Source organism: Sus scrofa, chromosome 13, assembly GCF_000003025.6.
Source record: "Sus scrofa isolate TJ Tabasco breed Duroc chromosome 13, Sscrofa11.1, whole genome shotgun sequence".
Classification (NCBI taxonomy): domain Eukaryota; kingdom Metazoa; phylum Chordata; class Mammalia; order Artiodactyla; family Suidae; genus Sus; species Sus scrofa.
In genome coordinates, this window is record NC_010455.5 from 128,593,475 (window position 1) to 128,614,493 (window position 21,019).

Genomic DNA, 21,019 nt, shown 5'->3' on the forward strand with positions numbered 1-21,019 from the left:
CACATGCACTCAGACACGCGCATAGCGTAAAGCAAAAACTGGGATATAGAACCTTTGGGTTAGATTTTCCTAACAATGCAGTGCTAACAAAACCTTTCATTTAGCTAATTTAGAGCCAGATGTGTTCTTTGGGATAGTGATGTTATTTGCATCCATCAACTTCATTTTTAAGCAACCAGATAGATTTGAGCTGGGAAGAGCTCACATTTGAAATGAATCATAATGGGAACATTAATGTCTCACTCTACTGGAGAAGGATGGTTTCATTTTGCTGCAACCAGCACTTTTAAAAATTAAAGCTGGATCTAATTAATTCAAAGTTGGCAAATGTCCCATTAACTACTCTCTTTAATACTTGCTTTAATTGTGCTGGTTTTTCTTTTTAAGTCCAAGTCTTTCAGTATATCTACAGTTCTGGTTTTATGGCTCCAAAGATGCAATAATGACCTCTGGCCTTGGCATTTACTCCTTTTCCCAGGAGACTCTAGATGCATTAGCTCTAAAACTGAGTCAGTTCCATGTGCATAAATTGTAGCACAGGATGATGTGAAGGAGGTGTAACAATCAAATTTTTCCTAGCCCACTGCTTTAATGAATATTCTGAATAGTCTTAACCACTTAGTTTGATAGTCCCGCTTGTTTTTTCTTAACAGACTCATTTGCCACTGCATGTCCTTGTGCACAGTCACATTAGATGTCTAATTCCTAAATATATCTTACACTTTCTACACTCCAGAGCTATGCTGACATATTTCTGTGTGCCTGGGCTCTTCATTCCACCATTTCACCTACTCAGTCCTCGAGCTCTGATCTAGTTCCACTATCTCTGTTTAGTCTTTTGAACCTCTTTCTTTTTTCCCTAACAGCTATAATAACATTTTCTTATTGTAATATAGTTGATTTGCAATGTGCTAGTTTCAGGTACAGCAAAGTGATTCAGTTACATGTGTGTGTATATATTTAGTTATATGTATATATGTACAGATATTTAGGTTCTTTTTCACTATAGGTTACATTATTACAAGATGTTGAGTATAGTTCCCTGTGCTATATAACATTTTCCTACTTCTTTTGTATTGCTATAATATTTTGTTAATAAATCTATGACAGCTGGAAAACCCATTCCGCTTTTCATTACAGTCATAGGTTATTGTGTCCTATATATATATATATATATAATATTATATATTATTGTGTCCTATATATATTATATATATATATAATATTATATATTATGGTCATGGTCACAGAATATTGGATTTCGTGAACCAGGTGTCAAATCCCAGCCTCAGCTGTGACCTACACCATGGCTGTAACAATGCCGGCTGGATCATTAACCCACTGCACCACCTTCAATATTAACCCCCACCTTCAATATTAAATTGTAAATACGTTGAGAGAGTTATTGATATAGTTGTTTCTATTCTATTCTATTTATAAGAAAGAGTGAGTTGATGGAAAATAAGTGAAAACACTGTTGATGCATGAATGAACAACAAGTGAAATGTCTGGTAATTTGGAGGCAAAATGTGTTGACCGTCTTCAACATTATCTCTAGTTACAAAGCTAAATAAGTGAAAAATAATTGCAACACTTTAAATGTCTGTTTTCTCTTTTTTCTTTCTTTTTTTTTTTTTTTTTTGTCTTTTTCTGGGGCTGCACCCTCAGCATATGGAGGTTCCCAGGCTAGAGGTCTAATCAGAGCTGCCACCGGCCTACACCACAGCCACAGCAATGCCAGACCCGAGCCATGTTTGCAACCTACACCACAGCTCACGGCAACACCAGATCGTTAACCCACTGAGCAAGGCCAGGGATCGAACCTGCAACCTCATGGTTCCTAGTTGGATTCATTAACCACTGAGCCATGACGAGAACTCCAAAATGTCTGTTTTTTCTCGAGCCTAAAAATTCAAAAATAAACAGTCTTTGAGACTTGATTTTAAAAGTTTTATCATGCTTCTATCATTTGAATACACCTCCATGCTATCATTATTTACTCAATCAGTTACTTAGATTAGCTTTTTAAACTTTATTTTTTTTAAACCTCATCAAAATGGAAAATGGGATATCAGCATCTTTTGATGGACAAAGACTACAAATACGGTGAAAAAATAGTATAATTCCAAGTTAAATATTAAAGAAAAAAGTTAAATTTTATGTAAAAGATAGAGATAAATCTGATCGATCATACATAAAATATACTGATAATAAAACTAATAATCCAAAATAAAGACCTGAGATTAAATTACCAAATGAAATGTGAAAGTTAACTATAAGCCAATATTAAAGATATGCTCACCTCATTGTTCCTTACTTATTTTTAAAAAATGTTTTTGGGGGAGTTCCCATTGTAGCTTAGTGGGTTAAGGTAGCCTCTGTGAGGATGCAGGTTTGATCGCTGGCCTCACTCAGTGGGTTAAGGATCCGGTGTTGCCATAAGCTGAAGCATAGATGCAGCTCGGGTCCAGTGTTGCTGTGGCTGTGTCATAGGGCTCCCCTTCTCTGATTTGACCTCTAGCCCAGGAACCTCCATATGCCACAGGTGCAGCCATAAAAAGGAAAAAAAAAAAGTTTTTAAAGGTAAATAATATTGTCTAGATTTTTTTTAAATTTTGTTATACAGAACCAGGAACCCCATTTCTCATAGAGTTTGCCTTCTTAGAAGAGGCAAAATAATTAAGCTACCTTCTCTGATAAGGTTGGGTACTGATGACTCACTTCTGAACAAAAGCATATGTGTGACTTTTGTTCCACAAATGCTTATTTCAAGAATTCTGGTACAATCTTCTGAATCTCTTCTTCTGTCATATTTTAATTAATACTAGCAAAGTGATGAAAAATAAGTTCCTTATTCGTGACCATCCATCCTCTTTGGGGGAAAGTTTGCAAAGCCTTTTCATGAAGTCTTTCATCCCTCTCACCCTAATAATCAAATTATTTTACTAAATTCTTCTCATGGATATATAACCAACTTAATTGTTCAAATTTTAAAAATATTTACATTGATCGTATTGGACAGATAAATGAAGTTAGATTATTTGTCTCTGGAGCCAGTAATATACACAGTAATAATACATGGCGAGGTTATTGCTGCCACTCAGTGAACAGTCAATCCGTGCCAGGCCCTTTTCTAAGTACTTCACCTGCACTATCTTACTTAATTCCCACCATAGTCCCTCAATCATTATAAAATTGTTGTAATAGTTCACATTTTACAGCAAAGGAAGAACGTTGTGGAGCCAAAAGTGAAATCTAGATCTGCCCAACTGCAGAGCCATACTCCTTTTTTTTTTTTTTTTTTTTTTTTAAATTATGATGCTCTCATTTGGTTAAAAGGCTAACAGCTACTGTTTAGTTAATGGTTGTTTGCTTGAAAGGAGCTTAAGTGAGCAAGAAGATACATTCTAGAATGACCAAATTAACTTAAAAAGTTTAATATTACAAAATAGCCATTTTATGCATATTGTCAACACATAAAAATAGATAAATAAGCACTCCATGAAAAGGCAGAAGATGAAGAAAACGTCCTCAAACTTTTCATCATGGTTTTAGCTTCTTTATCCTAGCTATATCCCTGTTTTGACTTACAGTTTTAGAATTCAGAAAAAAACAGAATCCACAAGTTCACCTCATCTTCTCATCTTCCCTTTTAGACTTGGCTCTTTTAACGAGAGAGGAGTATACCTTCTTATTCGGCTTGGCAGCTCTGAAGATAGTTCTTCCAACTTATTTTCAGATTTAGCAGTGTTATTTGAAACAGAACTGGTAGCTGTCAAGTCCTGTAACGTTCTAACACCTATTTCTGATTCTTGTGTTCTGCAGAGCCATACTCTCAACCCACGTTCTCTCTTGCCCACAACTGGAGAATAACAGAAATGAAAAATGAGTGATTGTTCCAATAACAGAGACACCAATTTTAAGCAACTTAATGGCACTCTCACTTTGCATTTTCAAGAGCAATTTTTGTGATTGCCTAGTCTGTATTTCAATTATAGCATATAAAGGACACTGCTGTTTGATCAGTAGATATTGTCTGTCAAGTGATAATTTACAGATAACTTTAAGATTCACCTACCTCTTAACTATTTCTTGTAATGAGTGACAGGAAAAGAGCAGATAATCAGGGTCCATGTGTGATTCAAACCCATTTGAATAATTACTTTCTGACTCTATTAACCTCTCAGGAGTTTTTTTTTCACAGTAAGTAGAAAAATTGAACAATATCATTTTGACCTCTCTCTGACCCTGTTAGTTCTTGGTAAAATTCCCAACATGTAGTCAAATGAATGAATAAAAACAGCATGAGGAAGGAAGAAGGCAAAAGCAGAGGATCTGGCATTCTGATAAGCCAGTACACGGATTTTTTAAAAGGAGTTCAGAAAGGCCTTTTTTTTTTTCAAAATGAGGTAGAAATGTCTATTCAAGTAATTTGACAATTCTTAAAATTTGGTTATTTTTCTTTTTATTATTAAGTTTTAAGACTTCTTTATAGTCTGGATACCAGTCCCTTATCAGATATATAATTTGCAAACATATTTTACATTCTGTCAATTGTCTTTTCACTTTCTTGATAATATCCTTTGAAGCACAAACATTTTTATTCAGATAAAGTCCAACTTATCTATGTTATCTTTCGTTTTTTGTGTTTTGAGTACTGTATCTAAGAAACCACTGCCTAATCAAGATCATGAAGATTTACATGTATTTTTAAGGGTTTTATAAATATATCTCTAAAATGTAGATGTTTAACCCATTTTGCATTGTTTGGCATATGATGTAAGGAAAAGGTCCAAATTTAGTCTTTTTCATGTGTATACCTAGTTGTCCTAGCACCGTTTGTTGAAAAGACTATTCTTTCCCTATTGAATGGTCTGAGCCTCTTATCTAAATCAATTATTATAGATGTATTATTTTATTTCTGGATTCTCTACCCTATTTCATTGATCAATTTGTGTATCCTTATGCCAGAACCACATTGTCTTGATTAATGTAGCTTTGTAGTTAAGCTTTAAAACCAGGAAGTAAGAGACTTCCACCTTTGTCCCTTTTTTCCCTAGATATCTTATATTTCTATATAAATTTTAGAATTAACTTGTCAAATTCTATGAAAGAGAGTAATGGGGATTTTGATAGCAATTAACTTGAATTTGTAGATAACTTTGGGGAATATCACCATCAAGTCTTTCAATCAGTATATACATAATTTCTAACTACTCAGGTCTTTGATTACCTTCAAGGCTGTTTTATAATTTTCAGTGAACAAGTCTTACACTAATTTTGTTCAAATTACTTCTAAATGATTTATCTTTTTGGTACTATAATAAGTGGAATTTTTCCCTTTAATATTTTCACTGCTCATTGCTGAGTATAAAATATAATTGATTTTCTATAGTGATCTTATCTCTTGCAAACGTGATGACCTCATTTATTAGCTGTAACATTTTTGTTTGTTTCAAAGATTCCTTCCGATTTTCTGTTTAAAAGATCATGTCATCCACAAATACAGTTTTACTCTTTCCTTTCCAATCTAGGGTTTTTTTTAAATTTCTTCTTCCTACCAATTTTTCTGGCTATAACCTTCAGTACAATGATGACTAGAAATGGTGAGAGTGGATCTACTTATCTTGTTCCTGATCTTAGGTGGCAAAACTTTCAATCTTTCACTTTTAAATATGATATTAGTTCTGGATTTTTTTGCCAGGTCGAAGAAATTCCCCTCAATTCCTAATTTGTTGAGGGTTTTTATTATAAGACTATTGGATTTTGTCAAACTTTTTTTTTTCATCTACTGAGATGGACCGTGGTGGTTTTATTCTTTATTCTATCAATGTGGTGTATTACATCAATTTTTTTTGTTAAATAAGCCTTGTATTCCTGTGATAAATTCCATTTGGCCATGATGTGTGATTCCTTTGAATATGTTACTAGATTCAGTTTGCTACTATTTTATTGAGGCTTTTTACTTCTATATTTATAAGGAATACTGTTCTGTAGCTTTCTTTTCTTACTCTGTCATTGTTTAGTTTTTGTATCAAGATAACACTGGTGTCTGGGAGTTCCCATCGTGGCTCAGTGGTAAATGAATCCAACTAGGAGCCATAGGTTGCAGGTTTGATCCCTGGCCTTGCTCAGTGGGTTAAGGATCCGGTGTTGCCGTGAGTTGTGGTATAGGTTGCAGATGTGGCTTGGATCCCATGTTGCTGTGGCTCTGCGTAGGCCAGCGGCTATAGCTCTGATTAGACCCTTAGCCTGGGAACCTCCATATGCCACAGGAGCGGCCCTAGAAAAGGCAAAAAGACAAAAAAAAAAAAAAAAAAAAAAAAGAATAAAGAAAAAAAACCACTGGTGTCATAGAATTAATCGGGAAGTTCTCTTATCTTTTAATTTTTGAAAAATTTCCAAAGGATTTGTGTTTAATCTTCTTTAAATACTTGGTAGAATTTGACAGTGAAGTCATCTGGTCCTGGACTTTTCTTTGTGGGTAGTTTTTTTGAAACCTTAATTCAATCTTATTTCTTATAGTTCTATTTTACTTCTTCATTTGGTTTTGACAGTCTATGTTTTTCTAGGAATTTGTCCATTTCATCTATGTTATCTAATTGTGGGCATAAAATTTTTCATAGTATTCCTTTCTATGCTTTATTTCTGTAAAGTTAGCAGTAATTAGGAATTTGATTATATATGTTTTAAATCTAGAAACAAAACACCAAGATGTTTGTCATTTATGTATCAAGAAGAGCCATGAGATACAGAGACCTCTCTGGAAGAATCCAGGAGAGAGTAATAGTAATAACAACATATACAACTACTATTGAACACCAACATGAATAAACTTCCAGAAGGGGCTTTACTCCAGCAGATGGGCATGGCAGGAGGGATTTCTAGGCACTGACACAATACATTGTAGGAGTTCATTCAGTTTTCAAGTAGTGTTTTTTATAACGAATGAAAGCATAAGTACCCAAGTAGAAGTTAAGTAGGGGCTTAGATTCTGGTCCAGACTCTGCACTCAAAGTCAAGGATAAAAAACGTCCTTCTTCACTTGCAGCACATGATGCAAAACAGAACATCATTTGGAACTGTAGCTAAGGTGAAACCCCTGAGCAAGAAATCTTTTGAAATGTAACCTACGGAATCAGAAAGAGAAGAAAAACCAGGTTCAAAATCCAGGATCTATTAGAGGATTCAAAATTAAATTAGCAATGTCTGTGTAAGAAATAAGATTCTTTAAGCCTAAAGATGTTGTAAGTAACAGGAAACCAGACTCTTAGAATGGAGATCAGAGAAAGAAACTGTCAATAAAAAAGTTTTGGCCTCAGAGTTCGCGTTGTGGCTCAGTGGTTAGTTAACCTGACGAGCATCCATGAGGATATGGGTTCGATCCCTGGCCTCACTCAGTGGGTTAAGGATCTGGCATAGCCATGAGCTGTGGTGTGGGTCACAGACATGACTCACATCCCACTTTGATGTGGCTGTGGCATAGGCCAGCAGCTACAGATCCAACTGGACCCCTAGCCTGGGAACCTCCATATGCCATGGGTGTGGCCCTTAAAAAGGCCAAAAGACCCCCACGCATGAAAGTTTTGGCCTCATTTTAAAGAGTAGACTCTTTGGTCAATATGGGCCCTGCATTATGACAAATATCTCTAAACTCACCTTTTTCCTTCAACTATGACAGAGATGGTAGTTATAAAGATGATCCACCCTTCTCTCTGGGATCAGGACCTCCATGATCCACTGTCATTTAATCAAACCTTTTTTCTCTCCTCTTTCTAAAACAAACAACAAATTAAATTTTATTGGACTCCTCACATAGTCTCTTACCTATTTTTCCATTTCGCCAAGGCCAAACTTCCTGAAATAATTTCCTGCTTCTGGTTGTTTCCCATATATTTACTTCAGCCTATTTCAACCTTGCTTCCTCTTCCCAAGGCCACTAAAATGGTCCTTTCTAATAGTCTCGTTGCTGTGAAATGCAAAGAAAACTTTAGGTTCTCCTTTTCCTGGATACATTTTCAGAATCTCCTTGGTGGACCGCACCCTCCTTATCGAAAAACTCCCTGGTATTCTCCTACTTTGCTAGTGATTCTTCTTCAGTTTCTTTTACCATTTCCTCCTCCTCTGATCTTTAAGAGACAAACTTTCTCAGGGTTTGTGTCTAGGTTCTCCTTTCTTACCATGCTTCGCTTCATTCTCTTCTAGAAATGCATGACTTTCTTATTACATACTAGTGACTCTAAAATTTATATCTCCCACCTCACCTCTCTTTGGACTACCATACCAAGATTTCTTACAAGCTTTTCAACAACATCCCAAAGTGAACCATTCATTTTTCACTCTAATGTTTCATTTCTCCTCCAGTGCTTACTACCTGAGTAAACAGCAGGACTATTTACCAAGTTATTCATTCAGGAAAGCCCCTTTTCTCCTTTAGTCTCCATCTTTTCCAACCAACTGCAAAGTTCTGACTAAACCTCATAAGGATTTTTCAAGTTTTTCCATCTTTCTCGCCACCTCTCTAGACTAGGAAGCTATCATTCACACCTACACTACTGAATTTCCTTTATTACCAAGTCTCTTCCCCCTCACTTTTGTCCCTTTCAATCCATTTTCCAAAAAGCTTTTATTTTTATTTTTTTATTTTTCGTCTTTTTGCCATTCCTTGGGCCGCTCCCGTGGCATATGGAGGTTCCCAGACTAGGGGTCGAATCGGAGCTGTAGCCACCGGCCTACGCCAGAGCCACAGCAACTCGGGATCCAAGCTGCGTCTACAACCTACACCACAGCTCAAGGCAACGCCGGATCCTTAACCCACTGAGCAAGGCCAGGGATTGAACCTGCCTGCAGCCTCATGGTTCCTAGTTGGATTCGTTAACCACTGAGCCACGACGGGAACTCCCCAAAAAGCTTTTAGAGCAATCTTTTGGCAGTGCAGATACCAATCTCTAACACACCTAATTTAAAAGCCTTCAACTCTTTTTTCATTACACTTAGGATAAAGATCAAAATTCATAGTATGGTCTATAAGATCCTACACTATATGCCTCTGCCTACATCTTCCATCTTATCCAGACCCATGTTTTCCTCCCCACTGTTCAGCTATAGTGACCTTTTTCCAGTTCTTCAAAAATGTCATTACTCTCTTCCACAATGACTTTGGATGTGAAGGGAGGCAGCCTCTCCTCTCCTAACTTACACACACACACATTTAATACATTTAAGTCTCAGTTAAAATTGTCACTTCCTCAGCAAAATTTCTTATTTTTCCAGACTGGGTGGGCCCTCCCATCATAGCCTCTCACTGCATTGTACTTTTCTGAGTAGCTCATATGTTAACTCTAAATCAAGTGCTTATGTGTGTTTTTGTGCATCATATGTCTCCGTTGCACTGTAAGATTCTATATACCTATAATTTTTCTTCCTTTTTTTTAGGGCCACACCTGCAGCATATGGAAGTGTCCAGGCTAGGAGTCAAATTGGAGCTGAATCTGCAACCTACACCATAGCCACAGCAATACCAGATCTTTAACCCACTGAGCAAGGCCAGGGATCGAACCCACATCCTCATGCATCCTAGTTGGGTTCTTAACCCACTTAGCCACAATGGGAACTCCCAATATGCTGATAAAATTTATGTTTGCCTGGTCTATAACTGTATCTCCACGAACCAGAAGAGGTCCTAGCCCATAGTCATCTCCCATAGAATATCTACTGGGATTAAACAAATGAATAGGAGTAGAATAATGGTCCATTTGTTGTTTTGTTTGTGTTTGGGTGCCTTCCTTAGTTTGACTAATTCGAACTCCACCTGCTAAAGGGTAGAGGCTCCTGACTATTCCAGACATAGAATAGGACTATCTCAAGGAAAGTGGAAGGGTGGATATTTCCAAAAATAGGCAGGGCTGAGATTTCCAAATTCAGAATCTCAGCTCCTAGAGGAAAAGAGGACAGGAGAAGACAAGGCTGGTGTGTATTTTTTTTTTTCTCCCAAGTTAAGAAATAGCTGGTGTTGAGCATGTAAGAAGAGGGGGAAACAAACATGACTTGGAATTAATAGGCACCTTAACTAATAATATGTGAACACCTTAATATGTATATAGACCAGACAATATACTGAAATGATGCTTACTATGCTTGAGAAAGAATGTTGTTATCTGTGAGGAAGAACAGTGTTGGATGCCAAGTGAAGTCAGAAAAGGAAACTGGCAGGCATCCTACAGTTCACTTAGGGTCTGAAGTCAAGGCTTCTTCTAGAGAAGCTCAGGAGCAAAAAGCATTTTTCTTTGAGAATCTCTTCAAATGAAGAGCCTCCCTATAAGCTCTGTGATTTTTCTCCTTGTGTGTGACTTTGGGATATGGTCTGCAGGTTTAGTCTAAAGGTTTTGTCCCTTATAAATCTGTGACTCATAGAGTTATACATCTATGTTTCGCCATTTTCCTGACTTACTCTTGTTAGGAACTAATCTCGGGGATCCTATTTGCTCTTCTCTGACCCTGATTTGAGCTTTTTCCTTTCTGTTACTCAGAGATCTGGTTTAGAACTTGCCTCACTGTGCAGTGGAGATAGGGGAGTGTTTTCAAGAAATCACTCTTTTGATCACACAGTTCCCTCTTGTCTACAAGATCCTTATCCTCATTTAACCTACTTGAGAAACTTATTTTTAGGAGTTCCCATTGTGGCTCAGTGGTTAACGAATCTGACTAGAAACCATGAGGTTGCAGGTTCGATCCCTGGCCTTGCTGTGGTTGTGGCATAGGCGGACAGCAACAGTTCTGATTAGACCCCTAGCCTGGGAAACTCCATATGCTGTGGGAGCGGCCCTAGAAAAGACAAAAAGAAACTTATTTTTAAAAAATCAGAAGTCCAAGATGGTATTCTCCAGCTAAGAATTCCACGATTTCTTTAGGGCAGAAAAAATTGCTTCTTCTACCAGTCTTACAGATAATACAGTTCTATGTGTTGCTGTACTTGTTGCATTACATTTGTTACTAACTAAGTCAGTGTCTGGGTCTCCCTCTAAATCTGAATTGCTTGAGGACAAGGATAGCAATTCCTTATTTTTCATTGTAATATACACCTTTCAGCCTATCGTGGGAATTAAATGAGAAAATATTGAGATGCAAAGAATTTAGCATGGTGCATGTCACATAGTTTGTGATTATAAATGTTGATTAAAATGAATAATTATTCCACCATTCATTGTATTCATGTAAATGTTCTCTATTTACCAAGAAAATTAATTTAAAAAAAAAACATTGTTCATCACAAAATGGTCTTAAATATTTGCATTGTTATCCAGCCAGGTTAAGTGTTCTCCGGCCACCTAATACCCTTTGCTCTATGATGGAACGGAAGGATTTCCAAGTTCTGGACTCCAGTCTCCCCTATGTAAAATGTGGAGATTAATTATATCTGGGATCCTTTCACCTTAAATATCCTATGGCAATACTCTACTAAACACTTTTTTATAAGCTATTTGTAGCATGCAAAATCTTAAAAGAAGATAATTCAAGATTCTTATTGTACATTTTCACAGCCATCATAGTACCTAACACAATAATAGATCCGCAGTTGCCTCACAAAAAGTTCATGGATTTAAATTATGTAAACATGAGTTCCCAGTTGCTGCTCATCAGTAGCAAACTTGACTTGCATCCATGACAGGATGTGGGTTCCATCCCTGGCCTCGCTCAGTGGGTTAAGGATCTGGCATTGCTGTGAGCTGTGGTGTAGGTCAAAGACACGGCTCAGACCCCACATTGCTGTGGTTGTGGTGAAAACAGAATCTGTAGCTCCTCCAATTTGACCCCAAGCCTGGGAATTTCCATTTCTTTTTAGGGTTCTGCCAGTACAACCCTAAAAAGAAGATAAATAAATAAATAATTACAACACCACTGCTTTGTTTAACTTAGAATGTTTATTGTTTTTTCCCCCCAGTGAATCTATTTTTTGTATGGATATTCCGGTTTATTACCTCCTTTTCTTTCATTTATAGTCATGACTTACTGCTTACCCACAATATGTCACCTTCACTGAATTATTTCCTCTTCTTTTGGTAGATTCTAGGAAGTCTTTTGGGGTGGAAAAACAGATTTAAGGATTTATATAAACTTGAATTGAATAAGCAAAACCACTGGTCTCATTCTAGCTGGTGGCCTGAAGATTTGAATGGGACACAAAGTCGTTCAAATAAGCTTGGCTCCGCATAACCCATTTTGCTCAGTCCTGATTAATTCATAATGGGTCCTCACCATCCACAAATTTCCTTTTGTTTCTCACCACAATATTTTTCAAGATTTCGCTGTGAGACATATTCTATGTTATCAACACTTTAAGTAATAATGAGGCTAGATATTGAACAAATCAGTTTTATTAACTAAATTTTTGATGATATTAGTACACCTAGACAACCTCAGCACAACAAGCAGTGCTTTAGGGAGGTGTCATTATCATAATGAGATATCTTCCTCTGACTTAAACCATTAAGTGGAGTCAATATTTATAAAACTTTTATCCCAACTTGTAAAACTTGTAACTCCTGCCTGGGTTTGACTTTTCAGCTCAGCCGTTCTTAAGTCCATTAAGTACTATAACAGGATGAACTCAAATTTATTGCCACTACAGGGAGCTTTGCTAAGAAGTGTGACTAGATAGTGAAAGAGTCCCTGGAAAGCGGGGGACATAGAAATAATCAATTTTGTTTACTGCTGAGAATTAACTCCATACATATCTTTGTTAGGAGACATCTCCATCAGCCATGCCTAACATCCCTTGAACAGATGTTTCCCCTGGGAAGAGAGAATTTAAGACAAGAATTTGGACACTGGTATTCAGAAACCGTTTATTCCCTTTTTTTAAAAAAAAATCTCACGATTAATTTACCAGTTATCTATTTATCCCCGACCATATAACCATCAGTGAGCCAAGTGATATGAGGGATAAAATCATTCAAGAAGCTGTGTTTCACAATGATAAGAACCTAACACTAAGATTCAAGATGCCCAAGTTCAATCTGTGATGAATTACTCATGAATGTCAAGACAATTGGTGAGTCCTGCTCATCCACTGTTTTCCCCAGTGTTTCAAAATGATGGTACAAGGAACAACTGCTCATGGTTGGCAGGGTATTATATACATGATATTGACCCACACCCAAACCATTTGGAGTTACAGTTTTCTGTGTATCCAGACATAAAATAGGATTGGGCAAATTGGTTTAGGTCCAATTTGGTGAAGAATATATTGTAGAGGAGAGACAGCTGATAGCTTTAAAATGAAATCTAGTAGACCTCGTAAAACAGCCTTCATGCAGTGAAAGACCTTTGAAAAATAATTTTTGGCTGTCTTGACCTTGACTGGGACAACTCTGAAGTATGTTCCTCACTCTCACCCCAAGTTCCCTGGTGAATTATGCTCCAGTTACATACCCATTGGCATTCTTCTTTTCCTAAGCTCACTTCCCCTTTCCCATCATCCTCTTCTGTATCTCCTCCCAAATAAACTACTTATCCCTCAATCCTTGTCTCAAGTCGTGCTGTGTCTCAAGGTAAGATACCTCTAATGCAATGCAAATGTAATATTCACATCTTGTTTTTAACCTCAAAACTCCATTGCACAGTAAGTAAACAAACACGATATGTTTATATTGCTTATCTTTTCCCTCACTTACCCTATAAAGATAAAGAAAGACTATATTTCTGTAAAAACATAAACAGCACAAATTAACTTCAGAGATATAGTCAACCTGCTCACTGATCATCATCTATAGGTTAGGTATAAAGATGATTTCACTCTAGCATATTTTATAATTTGCAAATAATCTATGTGGGTTAGTAGATATTTGGTACTATCCAAAATGTATATCAGCATATCTTGTCTATACCAAATGGTTTTGGACAGGACCAAATAGACCTGCAAATATAAGGACATTTTGCCATGGACCAAATATCTTATGGATGTTTTGGACAGGACCAAACGTTCTGCAAAGATTTATTTGTCATGTAATTTGTTAGTTTATAGCTATTCTTTTTTACCCCCCCAACCCCCAACTTAAGTCAGAAACATACACTAGCCACTAGACTCCGTATCAGTATCAGAAATTGCCTAAAGCTCTCACTATATTGATACTAGCACAAAAGAACTGTTTTGGGAGTTCTTTAGCTGCTTAAGCACTAAATAGTCCCCTCTGGTAAGGAGGGGGGACTTTCATGCTTGAGGTTGCTGCTCTCATTAACTAATTCCCTGAAGAAGTTTTGATTCACCTCTGGCAGACCTTTCCTCCCTAGCACAAAAGAGATGGGCTACTGACAGGAATGACAGTACAACCCATGTAATTAAGTGAAAGAGAGATTCATAGGAATTATGTGAAGAGAAAGAATCAGCAATCTTCACTCCCCAGTTTAATTAGCTAATGAATGACTGGACAGGCACTGAGTCAATTTATTGATGCAGAATTATGTTCCCATCACTCTGTGTGAATACAGAATCATAGATTCTTGGAACCTGAGATAACTTTGAATGCTGAACTTGACACTGAAGACTTCATGATCTAGCTTCAACCTGTCCTTACAGTCTCCTTGTTGACCACATTTCCATATGCCCTCCATATTCTAGGACACGGGTTTTAGACTGAGTCCTTTGGAAAGAAAACCCAAGGCAAAAATCACATGCTGATGTTTTAACGAAGGGTACTGAAGGGTGACAAAACACGCCACCTTAAAATATGCCACTTTGACATAAGGATTATTTTGAGCTAAAGACATTTGAAAAAAAAAAAAAAAGAAGAAGAAGAAGGATTAAGAAGGGCACTGTGACCTCCTCTTTTTTTCTTCCAAAAGCAGGGGATAAAAACCCCCATATGGAACACGTCTTTCTTCTACCAAGAAGAAATAAACATTTTCGTCACTGAGGAAACCTATAAGAATAAACTTTGTTAAACTAACAATTGTCTTCCTAGTCACCTTTCTACCCAGTTAACCACCCTAGCCCTAGCCTGTCTGCTTTGTCACATTTTCAAAATTTGCTACACTTAGTCCAATTCAGAATACGTAGGCTTTCAAATCGAACTGCTTCATTGGGTCTTCATTTACTTCTGAGGGCTCCCTGTCATGTAAAATTTACATTAAATTTATTTTTACGCTTTTCTCCTGTTAAGCTTTCTATGTCAATTTAATCCTCAGCTCTAAGAGGCTTAGAGGTTCCATTTTGCCTCCTGAATCATACAAAGTTTCACGAGACAAAGAGGAAAAGCAAAGCATAGACGGAGGGAAACCAAACACAGAGTGATATGTTGCTGTGCTGGCCACGATCTCTCATGACTCGCTTGAGTTCTGCAGGATAAATCTGGACTGACTTTAAGGAATCACTGCACCTTGAAAGGGTCCATGGTAGATTGGGAGGGCAAGGGATTCTCTGCTGCCTCCATCTCACCTCTCGTATCTTATTGGTCTACTCCATGGAGCGCTGCCTCCCCTGAACTTTCAGACTGTATCATTCCTTCCTTGTCCCCGAGGTTTTCAGTAGGGAAATTAGAACCTCTTCAACTTCATTTCACCAATGAGCCATTGCAGTGGTTTCTCCTTGTCAGTCAATACTTTATGCAGGAGGTCTTTCATTTGTGTCAGTGGGGGAAACAGAAATATTTAGTCCTTTATCATCACGGGACTGGCAAGAGCTATTGCTCAAACCTCAGTGGCTAGAGCCAGGGATAAAGGTAGAGAGAAGCCATATGAATATGTTCCAAGAGACAGGAAATTAACTGTATTTTTATTTTTGAAAACCATTTGTTACATATTAAATACCGATTTGATGGATACTTATTTTTAATCACTCTAAATTTGTAACTTTATTATTTTCTAGCCTGGATTATTTATGGTTAGAGGCCAGTTATCATTTACATAATTTTCCTGCTGTATATAATATGTCATTTTTCTTCAGATGCTTTGAAGATTTTTCTGTTCCTCTGTGGTGGTCATCAATTTTGACTAGAGTGGCCTTGGTGCTTTTCCTCTGTATTTCTCTTTCTTGGGGTTTCCTGAGCTTCTGGGACCTGTAGATTGATATTTTGAAATAGAATCTGGGAAAATCTCAACCATTATTTTCTCAAGTTCTTTTTCCGTTTGTTTTGTTTTTCTGTCTTCTTTCTCTTTCTCTCCTCTCTTGAGTCCTTAAATGTCTGTGTTCCAAACAATGTGATGTTATTCCACCGGTACCAGAAGCTCTTTTTTTAAATTTTAATCTGTTTTCTGTTTTTTCAGATTAAATAATTTCTATTTTTATTTTTATTATTTTTTGGGGGGTTTTATATAATGATTTTTATTTATTTTTTCCATTATAGCTGATTTACAGTGTTCTGTCAATTTTTTACTATAGCATGGTGACCCAGTTACACATACATATATACATTCTATTTTCTCACATTATCATGCTTCATCATAAGTGACTAGACATAGTTCTCAGTGCTACACAGCAGGATCTCATTGCTAATCCATTCCAAAGGCAATAATCTGCATCTATTAACCCCAAGCTCCCAATCCATCCCACTCCCTCCCCCTCTGAAGTGCATGGAGTCTTGATCTGCCATCTCCAATCTATAATTAAGCCCATCCAGTGATTTTTTTTTTCACCTCCGATATTGTACTTTCTGTTTCTAGGATTTTCATTTATATTTTCTGTTTTTATCTGCTAAAATTCTGTATCTGTTCACTTTTTTGTGTATAATTTCTATTTCTCTACTGAGTTTCTAGCTGGTCACTCATGATGCCCATATGTTTTGATTTAAGTCCTTAAAATATTTATAATAACTGCTAACATAGGCTCTGTATGTCCTTGCCTGCTAATTCTGACCTCTGGGTCATCTTGGTGTTTGTCCCCTCAGGATTGCTTTTTTTCTTGATTATTCACCGCATTCTCCTCTGCCATTACATGTCTAGTAATTTTTGGTGAGAAAACTTTTCCTTTTCTGGACATTTTGAATGATACATTATAAGGAGTCTGGGTTAAATTTTTTTCAGTGATTGCTGAATTTTATGCCAGCAGGCAGCTATCTACCAAAGCTTGGTTTTAGGTTGTGCTAGGTTATTTTTGCAAGTACACTATCCATATCACTTATGGCCTCTTTGGTAGCTTACCTGAATATCAGATATGTGAATGAGGTCTCTCTACTTTGTGTGGGTCTTTCATCTAACATCTCCCAGCATCTGGAGCCCTCTAGAATTGCTCTTCCATTCTCTATTTCTATGGATGCTGCTTTCTGTTGGGCCTCATAGAGTTTCATCTTACAGGCTTTTTTTTTTTTTTTTTTAATTTTCTTTTCAGAGCTACACCTGTGGCATATGGAAGTACCCAAGCTAGGGGCTGAATTGGAGCTGCAGCTTCTGGCCTATACCACAGTCAGGGCAACTCTGGATCCGAGCCACATCTGCGACCTACACCGCACATTGCAGCAATGCTAGGTCTTCACCCAACGAGCAAGGCCAGGGATCAAACCTGCATCCTCAGGGAGACTATGTCAGGTTCTTAACATACTGAGTCACAATGGGAACTCCCATGTTGCAGGTTTTGGCTAAGAACTTGGGAACTCCTGGGTTCAGCTCCCACTTCTTCTATCGCCTACCCACAAATTCTAAATATGTCAGCAGCCTGCTCAGAGACTGCCTCCACGCCCTTTGTAAAATTTGGAAAATTATCCCAAGCTACAGAGTTGGCAAGAGCATGAGAGGCTCACTTCATGTATTACTCTTCTCTCAGGAATTATACTACCTAAAGCCTGGGACTTGTAAACAGTTGCCACATATGTTTTCTCCAACTTTATACTTGTTTATGGAGGGAGAACATGGTTGGAACTATTTATTCTATCCTAGCAAGAAGTGCAGGTCTAAATATGTTTTTAAACACTGAGTTATGAAATATGCAATATTTTGTATGTAAAGAAAAAAATAAATGGAAAATATCACCATATCCAGACCAAGGTCAACATTTTTCCATATTTGCCTCAAACATGTGGCCTTTTCTCAAAGAATTGAAACTTTACAGATAATCAAAACATACTCTTTTGGTTATGTATTGCCATGCAATATACCACTCTACAGCTTCTTAGCTTAAGCAATAACATTCATTGATTTGTTTCACATTCAACAAATTGGTCCAGGTTATCTCTGTCCCACACGGCTTCCTCTGGAACCGCTCAGCTGGGTTTTGAAGATCCATTTCCAAAATGCTTGGCAATCCTCTTGGTGTTTGCTGTCATTAGGGAGCTCCACTAGGGATTCTGGCTGGGGATAATTGTTCCCCCCTCCACATAGCCTCTCCATGTGGCTAGTAAATTTTCAACAGCATAGAGATGTTAGGATTGTCAGATTTTTTTTACAAGGCAACTTAATTCTTTCAGATCATCAAAACAGATGTTGCCTAACCTTCTTAATGCTAGGACTTTCAGGTCTCAAAATGTTATTTCGACAGCATTTTATTGGCAATCATAGTCAAAGATCCAGTCTAGCCTAGAATCAATGGAAGGACAATTAGACTCCATGTTTTGATGGAGGTCCACAATGTCATATTGCAAGAGGATATGAGTGATAGGAACCAATACTATGGTCATTATTGCAAAAGTAATTTATGTCTCACAGTTTCCCAAATCCCTTATTCCTTAGAGGTAGCCACTGTAATCAGTGTGTAAACTTCTCATTCATATTTTCATATCTTTAGTACAACTCTCTCTAGCACCGAACATCTTTTGTATTTCAAGAATCCTCCATATAGAAACAAGAAAAACATTGAGAAATCTCACGAATGTGTTACAGGACACAAACTCCCTAGATGTGTTTACCCAAGAATCTGCTGAGACCATACATTGCTGACAGCTTGAATTACACAGATTCATCCTCTTTTCTTCTCTGAATTTGAATTTGTAATCCTGCCCTTCTAGTTACAGGTATCATGGGGGAAAATAACATGTAGAAAGAGGATTCCTAAATTATGGTCTGCTGCAGAAAAACTGACTATGCGTTTCATCTTTAAGAGTGGATTCCCATCTCTTCTCAGTTGGAGATTTCCTTTTAATTAAGACCTTCCCCATATGTAATTTTTTTTAGTCACCTTTGGTTAAAAATATATATATATATAATCACAAAAAGTTATACTGATCTTAGTAATACTTGTAAATACATTTTTATATATTAATCACAAGTATACTTGAGTTCCTTTGAAAAATAGAAACATACTTTAGGAGAGATTTATGCAATTGGCAGATAATTCTTCGTATGTATATAAATTAGTAGAATTTAGTGTAACTCCAGCATACAAGATATTTGTATCTCAGAAGTTAGGAATCTTTTACCATAACTCACACTGCTAAATCTTGCTTTAGCTCTCTGTTAGATCATGGTTCCCCTTGCATGAGTCAGAACCTGTGCCAGTTTGCTTAATATCCCTGGAAGTGAAACCTGTTGACATCCTACCCTAGTTTCTGCCAATTCTATTGGATGAGAATCCCTTGCTCTGGCTCCACATAGTCTCATTTTCTTCATCATTGTCGCTTGCCTGCACTCTCGTGGCAGCCAAGAAAAATCTCCCAAATGACAGTGGTGTCCATAACTATTTTTTATTTTTCTTAATTTTTGAGAAATGTATTTAGATGTAAGAAATAAGTGCCCATTAACAAAGGTTAGGTTTTAGGACATGATGGTATAAGCTAAAGTTTCCTCTTGGCAAAGAGAGATTTCCCTTTTTAACCCAGTTGTTTCTCTAAATCTTTTAAATTATGTCTACTATCTAGTAAGGTCTAGATTTTTCTTTTCTTTTCTTTTTATTTATTATTATTATTTTCTTATTTTCCCACTGTACAGCAAGGGGATCAAGTTATCCTTAAATGTATACATTACAATTACTTTTTTTTCCCACCCTTTGTTCTGTTGCAACATGAGTATCTAGACAAAGTTCTCAATGCTATTCAGCAGGATCTCCTTGTAAATCTATTCTGAGTTGTGTCTGATAAGCCCAAGCTCCTGATCCCTCCCACTCCCTCCCCCTCCCATCAGGCAGCCACAAGTCTTTTCTCTAAGTCCATGATTTTCTTTTCTGAGGAGATGTTCATTTGTGCTGGATATTAGATTCCAGCTATAAGTGATATCATTTGGTATTTGTCTTTGTCTTTCTGGCTCATTTCACTCAGTATGAGATTCTCTAGTTCCATCCATATTGCTGCAAATGGCATTATGTCATTCTTTTTTATGGCTGAGTAGTATTCCATTGTGTATATATACCACCTCTTCCGAATCCAATCATCTGTCGATGGACATTTGGGTTGTTTCCATGTCCTGGCTATTGTGAATAGGGCTGCAATGAATATGTGGGTGCATGTGTCTCTTTTAAGGAGAGTTTTGTCCGGATAGATGCCCAAGAGTGGGATTGCGGGGTCATATGGAAGTTCTATGTATAGATTTCTAAAGTATCTCCAAAACTGTTCTCCATAGTGGCTGTACCAGTTTACATTCCCACCAACAGTGCAGGAGGGTTCCCTTTTCTCCACAGCCCCTCCAGCACTTGTTATCTGTGGATTTATTAATGATGGCCATTCTGACTGGTGTGAGGTGGTATCTCATGGTAGTTTTGATTTGCATTTCTCTTATAATCAGCAATGTTGAGCATTTTTTCATGTGTTTGTTGGCCATCTGTATATCTTCTTTGGAGAAATGTCTATTCAGGTCTTTTGCCCATTTTTCCATTGATTGATTGGCTTTTTTGCTGTTGGGTTGTATAAGTTGCTTATATATTCTAGAGATTAAGCCCTTGTCGGTTGCATCATTTGAAACTATTTTCTCCCATTCTGTAAGTTGTCTTTTTGTTTTCTTTTGGGTTTCCTTTGCTGTGCAAAAGCTTTTCAGTTTGATGAGGTCTCATGGGTTTATTTTTGCTCTAATTTCTACTGCTTTGGGAGACTGACCTGAGAAAATATTCATGATGTTGATGTCAGAGAGTGTTTTGCCTGTTTTCTTCTAGGAGTTTGATGATGTCCTG